We start from the raw sequence: 13,724 nt of genomic DNA, 5'->3' as shown, positions 1-13,724 counted from the left end.
TGAGGTTCTACATATTTTCTTTCCCCTTTGTAAACAAATTATTTTACTATTTATAACATTCTTTTTTTAAAAAATCAAGTTCCAAATTCTCTCCCTCCCTCTCTCTTTTCCCACACCTATTGAGAAAGCAGGAAATGTGATATCAAGGTTCTACATATTTTCAAATAACCATTTTTAAATTTTTATTTATCTTAAAAAATTATTTATTTTTCACATTCTTTTATAGTTTTGAATGATAAATTCTCTCCCTCCCACCCCTCCCCCATCCACTAAGAAGGCAAGCAATATGATATCAAAGTCACATGTGTGAAATCATGCAAAACATTTTCATATTAACCATATTTTTAAAGCAAGAAAAATAAAGTGAGAAAAAATATATTTTCATTTGTACTCGGAGTTCATCAGTTCTCTCTCTGGAAGTGAATGACATTTTTTCATCATGAGTCCTTTGAAACTGACTTGAATCATTGTAACTGATCAGAGTAGTTAAGTCTTTCATAGTTGATCATCATTCCAACATTGCTGTTACTGTGCAAAATGGTGTCCTGGTTCTCACTTCACTCTCCATAGATTTATATAGGTCTTGCCATGTTTTTCTGAAACCACTCCCCTTGTCATTTTTTATAGCACATATGTATATATATATTCCATCACAATCATAAGCCACAACTTGTTCTACCATTGTGTCATTGATGGGCCTCCCCTCAATTTCTAATTCCTTGCCACCACAAAAAGAGCTGCTATAAATATTTTTGTACATATGGGTCTTTTTCCTTTTTGTTTAACTCTTTGAGATACAGACTTATGAGTGGTATTGCTGGGTCAAAGTGTATGTATAGTTTTATAGCCCTTTGGGCATAGTTCCAAACTGTTCTCCAGAACGGTTGGACTGGTTCACTACTCCATAGGAGGTCATTAGTATATCATTTTGAAGTAATCATTAACAATTTGTATTCCCTCTTTGAGAATTATCTGCTCATATCCATTGCTTATCCAATGTAGAATGAGAATTACTTTTATACATTTTAAGAGTTCCTTATGTATTTAAGATGCCAAAATTTTATCCATCATGTTTGCCATAAATGTATTTCCCAATTTGTTATTTTTGTCATGGTATCCATGACATAAATGCTTTTCACTTTTATGCAATCAAGCACAACAATCGTGTCCTTAACAATATCTTTTATTTATTTGAGAGAAAGAGTAATCCACCCCATGATTAACTTAAATACACTATTCTGTTTTCTTCTATTTTTCAAAAATAATTCCTGTTTTTATGTTTAAGTGCATCATCCAGCTGGCATTCACTGCTGTATATGGTGTGAGAAGTGGATCTAAATCCATTTCCTGCTAAATTGCTAACCAATTTTCCTAAGTACATTTGTTAAATAATGAATCATTTCCCTAGTTTTTATTTTTTATAGTTTTATCAGATGTTATCTATTCAGGTGCATTGAGCTACTTCTCTATTTTTTGCAGTGCCAAAAAAAGTCTAATGAGAACCACTTTGAAATGTTTTAAAATATAGGAGTACAAACTCACCTTGAACAGCAGGCCCTGAAAATGTAACCCTTTGAGATATTAAAAAATAGCACTTCATCGTGGCCAGCTTTTTCTTATTGTTGCTGTTATCTGCATTATTCATCGTAATAAACCATTAACTTAAAATGTAATTAGATTTCCTTTCTATTACAACTACAAAAGTTTACATACCTCATTTTTATATGTACATATGTGCAGTACACACACACACACACACAAACACACACACATGCACACACACACACACTCCTAAGAATCATCTGCATAGAACTGATAATTGAGCCCATGGAAGCTGGTGAGGTCACCAAATAAGTTATAGAGAGAAAAGAGACAAGGACCCAAGACAGAACCTTAGAGTATACCCCTGAGTATGGCATAAATAGGGGATGAAGGTTTTCAGTAATATGGTAAAAAGAGGAGGCACATCCTAAGCAGGAACTGCTTGCCACAAATTAGTCTTATAAGAGCAAAAGACGCTAATAAATGTCAAGATTTTTTTTAACTTTTACAATGGATTTTTATTTTATAAGTCCCTTTATTTTTATATAATCAAATTTCTGTTATCTAATATTTTCTTTTGTTTATTTAATAGATAATTTTTCTATTCCTCACAGCTGAGAAAATATATAATTCCTTTTCTTCCAGTTTTAAATATTAAAATATTTAGACCATTAATCATAATGTATTGCAGTATGTAATGTGAGGTATGAGTTTAGGCACATTTTGAGGGGCCACACTCGTATCTACTTTTACTAATAATTTTTATTGAATAATCAGTCTCCATTTCTGGTGTTTTGTAATTTCTGGTCTAATCAAATGTTAATCTATCATATGTTTTTGGTCCTACTTCTGGGCTCTATTCCACTGCTCTATTTTTTTGTTTTGATTTGTTTTTTTGTCCAGTACCAGATAGTTATCATAATTACTGTTTTACTTTTGAGATCCAGCAGTATGGGGTTATTTTGTTTTCATAGTTCCCTTTGATGTCTTTGCTGATTTGTTTTTTCTTACCATTTTTATGATTTTATCTATTTTGCTGAATTTGATTGGTATAGCATTGAACATATAAGTTGCGCAATACTGGCATTGTTATAATGGCTCAACCCCGCCATTCACACAGAATCTTCCCACAATTATTCTGTTCTTCCTTTTTTTTTTTAAAAAAAAATTATGATTATCTTTTATCCTGCCTTAGATACTTACAAGCTGTGTGACCCTGAGTCAATTAACTGTTTCTCAGTTTTCATATCTACAAAATGGAGATAAACTTCACAGGCTTGTTGTGAGGAACAACTGAGTTAACAGGTAAAGTACTTTTCAAACCTTAATTTACCATGTAAATGCTGTTTGTTGTTGCACTTGCATATCTGTATATATCTTTGTCAATTGATGCCCTCACATTTAATGTTTTTTTAGTTACCATAAATTATACTTTTTATCAGTATCTTCTTATTTCTCTTAGTGAGACATACAAATTTGAAAATATTTGTGACTTTACTGATGCAATGTGATGTAAAATATACTCAATTTTGATATCAGAAGAATTGGATTTAGATCCTAGCTCTCCCATTTACCTCTGTAGCAAAACTCAAGACTTAAACTCTAAATCCACATGTACATTAGAAGGTCAGATTTCCAGAGCTAGGTTGGCTACATTTCCCCTTAAGGTTTCTAGGAGTATCTCCTAGGGGTTAGGGTGGTTCTTCTAATACACCTCCATAGCCATATCATTTTTATTTTTATCCCCAAGCCCTAGGAAGAGCAGAAGTTTGAATGTGATTTTTTTTCTTTAGTTAGATAAATTTATCCATTATCTTTTTTAAAATTTCTGATAAAAGTAAGCGTGTCTTCCAAAAGGTAAAAGACCCAGCATACAGGGTAAATACTTTGGGTGTCAAAAAAATGGCATGGTACTGGCTGCCTTTTTCTACCTGTCTTTATTACAGATCCCCTCTTCAGATCCTCCATCATCCTCAATCACGGCCCTGACTATCTGTCACTACCAACCTGATTTTCCATCTTGGACCTCAGATAAGGGCCAAGGACTGGTCTATGTGTAGACGCAATATAGAATAGCAATTCCTTGGGCTCAGAAACATGTAGCCCCAATCCTCTCTGAGATAAGTATATTCTAGAGCAAGGGTGGGGAATCTGTAGCCTCGAGGCATATGTTGCCCTCTAGGTCCTCCAATGCAGCCCTTTGATGGAATTCAAACTAGGTCCTCAAATGTGGACCTTTGAGGGAATCCAGACTAATGTCCAAATTCTAGAATCTAGAACAGGGGTGAGGAATCTGTGGCTTCAAGGCCACATGTGACCTTCTAGGTCCTCAAATGAAGCCCTTAATCTAGAATCTGGACTTTTGAATTCCAAACAATAGAGCATTCCTATATTTGTTCTAAAGTCATGAGTCCTACATTTATGTCACCATTCCTTGGAGTACAAAAATCTGCTTCCCCCAAGAGGATCCAGTTTCCCCATTAGAAGGGCCTCATATTTAGTGCTGAGTTCCATATGTCCAATTGTCATTTTTCTTCCCTTCTTTCACTGTCACAATCTTCAATCTTCCAACTTCCTGGAGCAAGATGTAATTCCCCTCTGTCTCTTCAGATCTTTTTTTTTTCTTCTTCAGCTCCTCCTTGGAAATCTGCCATTCATTTAAGAAAAATTACATACTCTCTAATAGCCCATAGCAGGGGCTGATCACCTATGGCCAGAGGGAAAATTCAGCTACTGCCTTGTTTTTATATAATTTAAAACTGTGCACCATTCTTGGCCCCCTATAAGCACTGGCTGGCTTTGATCTTCAGGTCTTGGTCCCTGGGGTCATTTCACCTTCTCTTTTAGGAGAGAGATCAACCCACACAATGGGACTACATAGCATTTCCTTGAAACTGGCAGACAGACAAATTGTACCCTCTTTGCAGATGACTGCTGATGATGCCCCTGCCCTTGGTGTTTGCTACAAGTGGCCATCACAGGCCTCTGTTCCTTTTGTGGGTAGCCTTTGTACCTAATTCTCATGGTGAACTGCCTTAACAAAGTATCTGTTTGCCTTGTCTGTTTTCTTCAGGGAGGTTTTTGAACGAGTTCTTATTCTTTAATGGAGGTCTTCCCACCCTTTTGGGAAATATGATGTTGGTCTGTTCATCTGCCTTTGAGTTACAATGAACAGATTCCTGCCAGTGAATTAAGACGCATTTGGTAAGTTCTTTCCATGGGCCAGGCAACGTGCTAAGCCTTAATTTATACGTGTGTGAAGATCTGAAGCAAGAATCTAACTGCCAGCAAAGCTTTATCTAATTAAAGCTAGTTACCTCTCTTTAGTCTCTTCTAGCTGAGAACATGAGATACACCTCTGCCCATCCCTGCCAGCAAAGTTCGTTTTCATTATTCAAGATCACTTTTTTCTCTTATTAAGACGAAAACAGTTTGTGATCTTGTGCATTATTCTGTCCCTTACATTACTTAATTGTTTTCATCAAGGTGGCTATGAATATTTTTTCTTTGTCCTAGACTCTAATATGATTTCTAGCAGATGATGAACACAAAGGAATGTTTGATGAACTGAAGTTTATATATAAGTGCATACATACATACACACATATGAAATATTGGAGCAGCTAGGTGGCACAGTGGATAGAACACCAGGCCAAAAGTCAGGAAGATTTACCTTTCTGAGTTCAAATCTGGCCTCAGACACTTAATAGCTGTATGACCCTCGGCGTGTCACTTAACCCTTTTTGCCACAGTTTCTTCATCTGTAAAAATGAGCTAGAGAAGAAAATGGCAAACTACTCTAGTAAGTTTGCCAATAAACCTCAAAAAGGATCATGAAGAGTGTGAAATGACTGAACAATAATGAAATATATACTAGTTTGGTTGTTGTAGTTGTCAATAATACTTGAAGTAGTGAAAGTGTCATGGGGTCCTCCTTACCCACTTCTGTCACTACTTCTGTGGACTGAAGGCAATTTTGAAAAATAGCATTGTATTAGTGTATTTTGTTTTTCACGTGACAATCATTTTCCAGTCTATTGGCCCCTTCCAAGAACTCACCTTTGTAATAGAAAAACAGCCTAGCAAAACCATTTTAAGTGTTGTGTCTGTGTCTACCAGTATATGTAACAGTTGAGGTACATTCATTGCCAACGACTGAGTCATTTTGAGTTTTTGTCCATCTCATGTGTATCATGATGAACAAAATCTGCCTAACCATCTTTTTCACACAAAGAAATAGTTGTCAAATGAAAGAGACACTAGACTTGTTCTCTGTGGCACTAATGGCAGAATGAAGAGCCATGAGTGGAGGTCAAAAGAGACATAACTTGTACAAAGGAAAAATAAAAACCTTTCTGACAATTAGAGCTGTCCTAAAATAGAAGAAAAGAGATACCCAGGAAGGTATGTGTTTCCCCTTCAATTGAGATCTTTGAGCAAAGACTAGATGAATACTGTGTGTGTTTGTGTGTGTGTGTGTGTGTGTGTGTGTGTGTATGTGTTGGGGGGAGGGATCTTGTAAGGGAAATGCTTGTTCCACTATGGGTTTCACTAGAAAGCCTCTGGAATCCCCTCCAACCCTGAGAGCCTGTCTTCTATAAATGTACCTACTTGGTTTGCAAAGCTAACAAACACCTCAAGTCAGAAGAACTATTTATACCAGAAAGTTGGAAGCTGAGGGGGGGAAAATGTTTCTAGATGTCAAAACTCTAATCATCACTAAATTTCCCATTGTGAATTGGAGCTATTGGAATTTTCCTTTCTAGCTCTGAGGGCCCTGCACATTCTCTAGATAAGGCTGGCTAAGGAGAGCCCTGGGATTGAACATCTATCCTTAAACGGAGTCTGGTAGTTTCCCAGAGCTGACAATATGAAAATTCCCAGATCCCAGAAGAGCTGACCCAGCAGGGAAACAGTTATACCCCAGCTCTAAAAGTAGTCAGAGAGGTAATGACTTCAAAAGTTTCCAAAGGGCTGCTGGCAATGAAGCGTATACATTTATGCAAATGAAAGGCATTTTGGAGTTAGATTTAAAAAAAAGAAGAAAGAAAAAGAGAAAGAAATCCTTGTAAAACCTTGTCTATCAGAAATTTCCTAAAAGAGGAAACTCCCTGAAACTCCCCTTATTCAGAGAGTATCTAGTGTCATCAGGGATTTGAAATGCAAAATCTTTTTCTTTCCCATTTACCAGGCATTAAGTATAATTCATTATAATCCACGCTGTGAATTGCCATCTCTACCCTAATAATAATAATAGCTATCGTGTTCATATAGTGCTTTACACATATTATCCTATTTGAGCATCATGACAACCCTGTGAGGTAAATACTATTATTATCCTCACTTTACAGATGAGGAAATGGAGTCTGAGAGAGGTCAAGTGACTTACCCATGGTCCAATAGCTGGTAAGTGTCAAAGGTAGGATTAGACCTCCCATCTTCCTGATTCTGACTCCAACACTCTCTCTACCATGCCATTTAGGTCCCTCTTCAATCTTTTCCCCATTACTTTGCCTGGGAGAGAAAGCAGCCAGGCAAACCAGATGCCACCGGCAGCTGAGAAACAGACTAGATTCTGGCAAGGGGATTCAAGAAAAAAAGATTCAGCCATGTTAATTTCAGTAGCCAGGGAAACAAACACTTGTTTTTAGAAGAAAATAGATTTCTTTACAGGCAAACTCTGTCAGCCTGATTTTGTGAAAAATGATTTCCTTTTCCTTGTGAGTGTTACATTCCCTATCACCAAATACATTTGGAATTTGAAGACAAATCCCCCAAAACTTAATGCTTTTTGTTTGATGAACAGCGGTGTTATGGGGGGACATCCAATTGTTGGATGCTGGAACATTCAAGGCAGTGATATTCTTTCCTCACTGTGGCTTATCAAAAGAGGAAAATCATGTGATCTAACTATATGATTTGTCTATTGTTATTATTACTATTACTATAGTAGTATTGTTATTACTAAATTAACAGATTTTTTTTTCATTAACTAATAGCTATTAATTTTGCTTTGGAAACTTAGGATAAAATCAAGACTAAGGTTATTAAATTATTAGCTAATACTATAATTGGGGTCTGGTGTTTGTGCAAACCCCATCAGCTTGCTAAAATGGTAGCTCCGTGTGGAAGACTCTAGGGATCTGCTTCCAGAAAAAATTATGATTTTCATAAGGAAAATGCCTTGGAGAGACTGGAACAGGCACGAACATTCTGTAACTGGTTCTGTTTAGCCAAGCATGTGTTGAAGAAGCTTTGTGATTGGCTCTGGAGACACTCAGCTGTGATTTCTTTGCCAAATATGCTTCTGTGAGATCTGGTAACGCCTTCATTCATGGTGTCCAGTGAAAACAATGTAGTTTCTGATGTTGGGAATTTCACCAGGTGAGAAGACCAAGCCACAAGAAACAGAACCTGGGCTGGGTTTCTTATCCAGCTTAATACTGATTTCTTTGGTAGCAAGGAACCATTTCCAAGAGAAACTTTTGGGACTCCAGCCCCATAAAAGGATTCATCTAGCAATTGGTCACATATGCACTTGAACTTGATAGGATCAATGCTATGCAAAAATTGAGCTAAGTTTTGAGACCAATCTGTTCCCCTATCCCCTACCCAAGTGGTATGGGGAGGCATGGGTGTTAGTAGAAATGTTTGAATGTTCTTGCTTTATCTGTAAAGGAACTATCCCTTTGTAAAAACCAGTAGATGCTGAGTGGTTAAATGAAACTGGGGTCCTAATCACTGGGTCCCTAAAATGGAGGGAATACAAGCTAGTGAGGGGCTAGAGTTGATCGTAGAGGAGAAAGAAACCATGAGCTCCTCAAGGTACCTGAGAACCTTTAGTGAGGAGATGTAACAAAGCCAGAGTTGACCATGACGTAACGTAAACAACTAAGTGCAAGTTAGCTGTGACTGTATCTGCCAGTGCACATATAAGCACAGAAACTCTCCCAGATTTAAGTTGGAAATTCCCCTTCAATCCCTCTTAAGAACCAAAGGAACTTTCTGGACTGTGCTGGCTCTGGCAGTTGGGCTTTGGAGTTTGCCACTTCTGAAAGTGATAAGAAAGAGGCTTCTGTCCCAACTTTTTCACCAGCCTCCAGGAATCAAAAGCCTTCAATAAACTGCTTACATTACTTGCAAAGCAGAATTTTAGCTGCTCATACTTGCTGTGGCTCCCAGGAAATGAAATGAAGGAATTCGATTAGATGACCTGGGAGCTTTCTTCTAGTTCTAAAAATCTGATCCCAGGATCTTGGAGAGTCTTCCTGATTCTCTTTGCTCAGAACGGTAGCATTGGCAGGGACCTCAGAGAATGTCTAACTTAGTTCAATCCCTTCATTTTACAGAAGAGGAAACTTGGAAGACAAAAGAGGATGCGTGACTTGTCCAAGGTCACATATAGACTAGCTAGCCTTGCCCTAGTCCCATAAATTCCAGAATCTTGTCTCTTCTTTGACCACACCAAAAGAGAATAACTTAGAAATAATTTCTAATTAGGCAGTTTCCATGTGTCTCTGATTCTCATTTCCAAAAAGATATGATATAATCCAATGTAATAAATATTTTAAAAGTATCTACAATGTGCGGAACACTATTCTAGGTATTTTGTAAAAATACAAAATTTAGATAAACAACCCTTGATCCCAAGGAATTTATTCTCTAGTGGGTGAGTGAGTCAACAAGGGCACCTGTAATGCACAATACTCAGAAGATCTCGATTGTATGTTATTTTGCATACAATGCTGCTGATGATACTTTAACCTAGTAACTCCTATCACCTTCTAATCCTCTCGTGGGACGTTGCCTTTCATTTCAATGAACTTTTGGAAAAGTATTTTAATAAGACCCTGCATTTTAAAATGGAATTGTTCCACGATTTCCTTAGAATCTGGGATTAAACTGAATCTCTCAAAGTAAGGAAACAGTCAGCCCAGAAAAGATAGAATCTATCAAGATGAAAGCTGAAAGAGTGATCTTTGCACTTTTCGCAAGCAGCTTTCTTTTTATTATCCTACCGTCTAAGATATCTTCTCATCCTAACTTTTTGGTGATTGTATTCAAAGGGAGACTGTCCTAAAAGTCTGTCTGGTAAGCTGTACCCTCCTTCCCCCATCCTCACCAAGTGACCCATGGGCTCCTTTCTTTGAGTACTATAGTTTAAAATGTGATCATGGATATAAGAAGTATGCTGGTAAATGCTTTAACAACTGGCTCTCCAGGGGAAAAAAAAAAGAGTGTATCCATGACACACCTTTAAATTTAATCTGCATCACTAACATTTTCTCCACCATTTTAAGTGCAGATCACAGACAGAACAATAAATCAGGCTCTGGCTTGTAGATGTAGTGATCTCCGAGGTGTAAATGAAAATTTAACTGAAAATTAAAATAAACAAAAATTAAAACTAAACACTGAGAATTTAACAATTGACTCTGAGCTGGTTGGAGCTGGCTCCAGCATACCTTGGGATATATTTTTCATTTTTGCATCACCACCTGAGGTTCTCTACCTCTGCTCACAGTTACCCATCCACCCAATCTCCTTCCCCATCTTTATTTTCTGACTACATCTTATCCTTCAAAGCTGAGCCCAAGTCCTACATTGTCCAGAATGCCTCCTCTGAATGTTCCACTTTCTTCCTTCTGAGCTCCTGTAGCTCTCACCGTCTATGTCATACAATTTGGCCTTTAATCATGATGTACTGTTTTGCATGGTTTTCTAATTACTTCCTACAATCCTGTCTGCCCAGTGAGATTTTATGAATCTTCCTTATATTTTCTTATATCTTCCCTACTGGCCCAAAGCCTAGTTGGTGTTTAGGAATGAATTAAGCTGATTTGAATTGAATTTGAGGGAGAGTGTGAAAGGAACTGGGAGTCAGGAAAGGGGTGGGATTGAATCCTGCCCCTGATACTTATCAGGTATATATTTGGGGGCATGTTCCTAAATCTCTTTGGGCCTCAGTTTTTCCATCTGTAAAACAGGGTAAAGAGTAATGATATGGCTTAACCACCACCACCATCCCCTCAAATGAGATAATGTACTGAAAGTCAAATAGAAAAGGGAGGCACTAAACCATCCATAACAGTTCCCTTGGGCTGTGTATTGATTTAGAAAACTACATATTAACATTAGCTGCATTTTGTATTCTATTTATTTTGTTAAACATTTTTTAATTCCATTTTAATCTGATGGGGTCATGAGTGTTGTGGGCTATGACACCTCTGCTATGAACCTTAATGCACTATATCCATTTTATCTATTATAATCAACAGTTTATTTTTTATTTATTTTTTAAAAAACACTTTCTAGACCCCTTGGCTTTGGAATCAGGGAAAATTTGAGTTCTATCTCAAACCCTTAGGAGCTCTGAGGCAAGTCACTTAAATTCTCTGGAACTCAGTTACCTCATCTGTGAAATGGGGGGATTGGACTCAGTGATCTCTAAGATTCTTTGTATCTCTAAATCTATGCTCCTCTGAAAAGTCATCCCATTCTTCCTTTGAATTCCGTTGGGGGTTTTGGTGTCACAAAGGAATAGGCAAGGTTGGTGCTGGGGTTGGGGAGAGGAGGAGTAGTCCACAGATCAAAAAAAAAAAAAAAATCAAAGCATACAATCTGGCTTTGCCTGTTTTTTAGCTGTTGTACATTAAGTGCCTGGTCTCCAACTGTAATCGCCCAGGCCAGATGTCTATCTCTTCTATCAGTAACTGGTCTGCAGCACTGGCCCCAGCCCCCTGACTGCATTGTCATTCTGCAAACAGGCCTGGTTGGTAATCAGAATCAGCTGCTAGGATCAATCAAGGCCTTACTGGGCCTTATCTCCCCATTGTAGCTCAGCAAATTATTATTTCTTTCTGCTGTAATGAAAAAAAGTCTCCATTGATTGCTAAATGCAAGACCTGATGTTCCCTTATGATTGCCTTCAGAATAAATTGAATACTGTATTGTCCAGTAATAATTATCATGTTATAGAGATTTTAGCTGGCAAGACAGGAAAAATGGTTGTCAATTAGAAGCTAGCAAACAAGCCAATGACCAAACTGTACCAATGCATAGTTCTAAATGGCTGGATATATTTACATATGAGGCTACCTCATCACTCCCTGAGAATGTCACTGAGCCATAATGGAAAACCCTGCTTAAAACTGAAACTCACCTTGAACTCTTGAGTCAGGGAAAGAGAGACTGTAGTCACAGGCCACCAGGGAGCACAGAGGAGGAGTCCCAGCTTAAGTCAGATGCTGGTGAGAAAAGATGGGGGCAGGCAGTTGTTTTCATCTTCTCCACTGCCATGGTCATCAACCTCTTCAGGATCCTCTCCCATCACCTTCCAACTTACTATTGTAATAGTCTGCCAACTTGTCTCCATGACTCCAGTCCCTGTCCTCTCCATTTTACCACCTCCATACTACCAAATTAATCTCTCAAATGCACAGCTCTGCCTCTTTGCCCTTTCATTGCCTCATCCTCCCCATGCTTGTCCTGTCACTTTAAACACTGGAGTCCAGTATTGACCCCTGAGTGGGACCAGGCTGGGCGGTCAGCTTCTAATGAAAGGCAAAACAAAACAGATTCAGCTATTTTTTTGGTTTTTGTAAAAGCAAAACTAATCAAAGCAAGATCCCCCTTGTTCAAAAATCTTTAATGACTCAATCAAAAATAATTAATATTTATTAAGTACTTTTCACTAGGTACTTTACTAGACACGGAGAATGCAAATGCAAAAATTAGTCCCTACCCTCAAGAATCATATGTTGTACTGCTCCCCACTGCCTATAGAATACAATATAAACTCCTTATTATAGTGTAGAAAGTGTATGTATATATTATATTAATGTGATATATTTATGCATGAGTAAGTATATACTTACATATATACATGCATATATATATATATACACACACATGTGTGTGGATGGTGAGAGAGAGAGCTTGTGACCGCTTGGGTCCAATTACCTCAAGGTCCTTGACGATGTGTGGTCCAAGGGTCCTGAAACTCTAATCAAAGCTGATGCCACCAGCAGCCTCAGCCAAGACAGTGCCAAAGATACTCTCAAGCAAAAGACATATGCCAGCCTCACTGCTCTGCCCATGGCTTGTTTCCTTATTAACTTTTCTCTCTGACTTTCAGATGATTGTGTAGTTGGTATGGACATACTCTGGGATATCATGAAAGTTGCAGATACATACACTCTTTCTCTAATCATCTCTTTCCCTGTGGTAGCCAAAGCTGAGGAAAATCCCTTCCTTTTTGGGATAACTTCCCCTCTCTGTCAATCTCATGCCACTCGTTTATAGGAAGACAAACTCATGATAAATGATCACATAGTTTCATAAAAGCCTCAAGGACATTGTAATGCAATGGAATGGTAAAAGGAGTAAGGCTTACAAATGGTTGTATCTGGTAATGGAAGACTATTGTTGACTTCCCTTTCTGCCAATACTCCTTCCATCCCTTAGCAGACAAAAAGGGAAGAAAATGATGGCACAGGCACACAAGGGGATGTGTAGCAGTATTCCTTGACTGTATTCCTAGGAAGTACTGGGTAGGAAGGGGAGGCAGAAAAGCTGGGACCTGGATCTAGTGTCTCAACAACCTTTCCACCCAATCTACTTTCCACTCATCTGGCCTGATTGACAACTCAGGTTAAGTTCTGGATTTATTGTATCTGTCATCTGCTCATCCCCATCTTCATGACTTGTCAAGCAATAATAGGTCTTAGTCAATATGGACACTGGCCAAGTATGGATTCCTAAGCAGCAGTCTTTCTCCTCCATATGTCCATGTGGTTATCTCAGCCTTTTGTAGTGGAAGGCTCTTTTTAATACCAGTAGAATCCAAATGGATCTGCAGCTTCTAAGGCCAATGATGCCCTTTAGTCTTCAGCCCTCCCATGTCTTACTGACACATTTCTGAGGAATGCATAGGTTGTGCTAATATTCAGGGCTCTTGATCCGGCACCAAGCCACATTTCCACAATACTTTTCCCATACTCTTTTCTCTAGCCAGACTGGATTCCTGTTATGCTTTTCTTATATGCAGTGAATTTCTGCCTCCCCACATTTATTCCTCCTTCTGTTTCTATTTACTGACATCCTATAAATGATTTAAGTCACAGTTCAGCACCAACTGTGGCAGCTAGGTGGTACAGTGAATACAGCTGTGGGCTTGGAAG

General features: G+C 38.2%; 1 long non-coding RNA gene across 1 annotated transcript; it reads right to left on the bottom strand.

Moving 5' to 3' along the window:
- Nucleotides 1-269: 269 nt before the first annotated feature.
- Nucleotides 270-12,405, bottom strand: LOC140510650 (uncharacterized). Its single transcript, XR_011969319.1, has 3 exons — nt 11,705-12,405; nt 6,932-9,920; nt 270-4,189 (listed from the first exon to the last, which is right to left on the bottom strand). It is a non-coding gene; the product is annotated as an uncharacterized lncRNA (long non-coding RNA).
- Nucleotides 12,406-13,724: the final 1,319 nt, after the last annotated feature.

The sequence above is a fragment of the Notamacropus eugenii genome, chromosome 6 (assembly GCF_028372415.1).
Source record: "Notamacropus eugenii isolate mMacEug1 chromosome 6, mMacEug1.pri_v2, whole genome shotgun sequence".
Classification (NCBI taxonomy): domain Eukaryota; kingdom Metazoa; phylum Chordata; class Mammalia; order Diprotodontia; family Macropodidae; genus Notamacropus; species Notamacropus eugenii.
Note: the sequence above shows the minus strand (reverse complement) of the source record. Positions and strands in the feature narration are given on the sequence as shown.